The sequence below is a fragment of the Pteropus alecto genome, unplaced genomic scaffold (assembly GCF_000325575.1).
Source record: "Pteropus alecto unplaced genomic scaffold, ASM32557v1 scaffold35, whole genome shotgun sequence".
NCBI lineage: Eukaryota > Metazoa > Chordata > Mammalia > Chiroptera > Pteropodidae > Pteropus > Pteropus alecto.
This window is the reverse complement of record NW_006437828.1, coordinates 12681543-12685859: the sequence shown is the minus strand read 5'-3', so window position 1 is coordinate 12685859 and position 4317 is coordinate 12681543. Positions and strand designations below refer to the sequence as shown.

The 4317-nt window shown below is 46.3% G+C and overlaps 1 protein-coding gene and 1 pseudogene across 1 annotated transcript in view; both read right to left on the bottom strand.

The window, feature by feature from the left end:
* CSMD1 (CUB and Sushi multiple domains 1) overlaps positions 1 to 4317 on the bottom strand; it is a 1232804-nt gene that overhangs the window by 581893 nt on the left and 646594 nt on the right. The window lies entirely within an intron of this gene.
* On the bottom strand, positions 256 to 374 carry LOC112482207 (annotated as a pseudogene).

Genomic DNA, 4317 nt, shown 5'->3' with positions numbered 1-4317 from the left:
TTAAAGGTCGTAGAGCCACATTGCCCAGTGAAAATTCTGGCACCACCATTTACTAGCCCTTAGGCAAGTCCTTTAACCTTGCTATCTTGGTCTCTGTGTCTGTAAAATGGAGATAATAACGGTGCCTGCCTTGCAGGCCAACTCTTGGAATAAAATTATTACTGTTATTATTATTTTAGGCGAAGCAACCGTTGGTTAACCTCACAGATTGCAAGGACCCTGCCAGCTTACAATTCCTTATTTTTTTATTTTTTATGCCTACAGCACCTGGTCTTCCTAGGTGGTCTCCCATCCAAATACTAACCAGGCCCGACCCTGCTTAGCTTCCGAGATCAGCCAGGATCAGGCTTGTTCAGGGTGACATGGTCCTAGACTAATCGTTATTATTTTTATAAGAAGTAAGTGCTGTTACAGTCACTCGAGAAAGCCTAACTTAGGGAAAATAAATGCTACTATGAAGAACGGATTCAATTTCAGGAAAAGGAGACACCGATTAGAGAATTATTCTAGAACGAAAGCAATTAAGGTCTAAGTAAGTGTAGCAAGGAGGGGCCGGAGTGGAGCGTTTGCACAGAAGCCACCCGCGCACTTCCGTCACGTTCTGTCCATTAACAGGGAGGCGAAGGAAGGACGAGGCCCACGACGCGACAGTGTGAACCGTGCCAGATTCCAGCCGATCGGCTCACTGGCCTCTCCACGTGCCACAGTATTGTACAGACGCACAGGAATGCAGAGAGGCCGAGTGATGAGTGATGGAGACGAAATTTCTCTCCATCATTCACTCTCTACAGTTGATAAACACACAAGTAATGACGTTTTGAAACAATTTTGATGTTTTTTTTTTCCGTTTCTATCGCTATCCTAGGAGAAATATAAGAGCTGGTCCCAGGGGGAAATTAATGGGTTTTTGCTATTTCCAGGCTTATTTTATTGCTGATATCTCTTCTGTAAGTTCTAGCTCACAGATTTTGGCATGCACGTCTCATATTAATTAGTTTTCCAATTAGTCTACAAAGTCCTTGAAAGCAACGACCATGTCTGTTTCTTGGGCTCTCTGACTGTGAATCATACAGTGCCTGGCAGGCTACAGGCATTCACGCACACACCCACACGCACGCGCACACACGCACACCCACACAACCTGACTGGGAGGTCTGTAAGTGGGTCTCACGAAATAACTTGTCTTCTGTTTGAATCAAGTCTGTAGAGATCCTGGTTTAAGCAGGCTCATGTTACATACAATGTACTTGACGTATCATATGTTTTCAGTTTAAATTAAATGCCAGTGAACGGAATTAAGAGGTCAGCGGTATGATAGGGAGTGATCCAGAAAGCCGAGTTCTCCATCCAATTTGAAAGTGTCAGGGTGAGGTCATACCCTCTGCAGCCACCCAGCGAACCGTGAGGTCGTCTCAGAGGCAGACGCAGGCTGTGCAGTCCAGGCAGCAAAGCCAGACACATTCGAAAGGAAAGCCAGAGATTCATTACGAAAGGAAAGAAGGCTGTGATTTCCATAATCCCAGAAATAGTGGCCGTTCGCATTTTCCTGGTTTTTAGAACGTCCGTTTCCCGTTCCAACGTCTAACTCGAACCTTCGTGTCAACTCCAGATATTTGCCCACTGAGGTTTAATTCTTTCTGTGCTTCTCTCCTGGTTCCCGTCCCCTTTGTCCCCTTACTCACTGGTGAGTGGGGGGCCCTTCGCCTTCCTCGTTTAGAACCTGAACGTGTAAGGGCAGCTCACAGACTCACTGTCCTCAAGCTGGGTTCTTATGCCACCTGCCACCGCTTGACGGTGTTAGCTCCTCATCCCAGCTCTTCGTTGGCTGAGAGGAGGGGACAGGGAGCGCTGCTGAGACAGACACGTTGCTGACTCACACGGAGATTTAACGACAGGAAACCATAGTCGACGAAGCATGGGCGAGCTCGGCGAGCGTCACCCGTGTGGTCTCTGTGTTTGCGGTCGGACGGCTGACAGTGCCGTGGGGTCCTTCTGTGGGGTCACGCGCCTATCAGTTCTCTCTCCACTTCTAGCCTACAGTGTCCTTGTCAATAAAAGCTTCAACCCCAAGGGGAGGCGAACGTGGGAAGCCGAGGGAAAGGCGAGCCCGAGGGAGATTGCAGTGGGATGCAGTTAGTGTCACACGGGAGACAATTAGCTTTTCGGAAGAGTATCGTCTGCTTGGGCGCACGGACTTATAGGGGAGGAGGGCAAGTTATCATGAAAGCATTCTGTTTTCTCGACGAAGAATTTACCGGAAAATTCCTTTGTCGCTCATTTTACCCAGGTGCAGGTATGAGAGGTGTAGCCTGGACAGAGCGCTGCGGTTCCCCAGATGCTGGAAGCGAACGCTCTGACTCGGCGTGACACCGAATGTGGCCGAAATTCCCCTTCCTGCCTCTGTCAGCATGCGGACACAGCCATGAGCCGACGGAAGTTGTTTTTTTTTTTTCCTTAAAAAATCTTTGCAGTTAAATTCGCCTTGCATATAAAAGATAATTAACTGCCACACTGCTAAGGCCGTTTTTCAGATCATAAGAAAGTTTTAGCAAGTACAGAGGGGACAGGTCAGAACGTTTGCTAAGGAAGATGTCATCCCCTGCGCAGAGCACAGAATAATGTTTTCCTGTCCCAGCTGCTCCTCTCTGTGTGGACGTGCGGGGTAAGAGCTCGTCAGTGTTAGACACGGCGCTTGCTCTCACCCAAGGCCCCGTGACACGACGGGACTCAGCGTTCCCGCGGCTCCAACAACCACGCGGGGGAGGATGGGTAGGAGGGTTGGGGATGACAAGGAGGAAGAAACAGAAAGAGACTGATCCAATATGCGTCCATATTCGGCCGTTAATTATATTTAACCACGTACGGTCTTTTGTTTCAAGTCAGTCATATGATTTATATTTTCAGAAATTTTCTTCCTAAAAATATTATATTGCATAATGTTTTCTCTTGAAATTGTCAAGGCCTACCGTTCTTTTTTTTATTAAAAGCTAATGCAGACATGCATGTTAAAAAATAACAATTGCACAGAAAACAAAATCATCAGGAAAATGAAAAGGCGAACTGTGGAATGAGACAAAATACTTACAAACCACAGATTCAATCAGAGGTTAATAGTCAAAATACACGTGGAATGTCTATAACCCAACGGCAAACAGACAACCAATTTAAAAAAGGGTAGATTTCCTGAACAAACATTTTCTACAAATGACATCCAGATGTCCAACAGATACACGAAAATGCGTTTAACTAGTTATCAGGGAAATGTAAATCGAAACCGCCATGAGCTGTCACCTCAAACCTGTCAGAACGGCCATCATCAAAAGACGAGTAATACCAAGTGCCGGCGAGGATGTGGGGAAACGGGCCCCTCGTGCACGGTTGGTGGGATTGTGAATTGGTGCAGACACTGTGGAAAACAGTATGCACGTTCCTCAAACAATTCAAACAACGACTTCCATGTGATCCAGCAACTCCTGACTTTTTGGGAGTGTATGTTAACTACATTTGCACATAGGTAACTGTGTGTCGGTACACACACACTCAGGCGTGCCTCGTTTTATCGTGCTTCACAGATCTGTTTCTTTTACAAATCGAAGGTTCGTGGCAACCCTGTATCGAGCGAGTCTACTCGCGCCTGTTCCCTCTAGGATCTGCTCACTCCCGGTCTCTCTTTCGCATATTCGGGCAATAAAGTGTTGTTCTAAGGTATAATGTACATTGTCTTTTAGACACAGAGCTATTGCACACTGAATGGACTACAGTATAGTGTAAACGTAACTTTTGGGAATTTCCTGTGACATTAGCTTTATCTGGGGGGTCTGGAGGAAAACGCACAGTACATCTGAGATGTGACAGGAGGCACTACCACTGTTTTTATTCAGTAAAACGGTGGCATTTTTCACATGAAAATTCCCGGGGAACTTCAAAATTTTTTCAAAGTCTCCCTAAAAGCATCACTGAGATACCTGCATACTGCGTTGAATATATTTCTCTTGGGAATGATCGTCCAAACACAGCAGGTGGCAAAGTAAACAAACAAACAAACACCAAACAAAAAAAAACATGAGTTTTTTGCTTCCAAATCTATTTTGCTTCCTAGTTCTGTAGCCACTCTGCCAATTCGCCAGTATCAGGACTTTTTCGTACCTTGGATTCGGGGCCAAGGATCGGGGCACAAATTTTCTCATGAGTCTGAGCAGCGTGGGAAACAAAAATAAGCAGAACACGCGAAGACTGTCCTCACCGTGCTTTGTGCAAAATGGTCATCACGGGAAACACGGCAGTGCCCCGCAGGATGGAACCGGCTACATCCTAAGT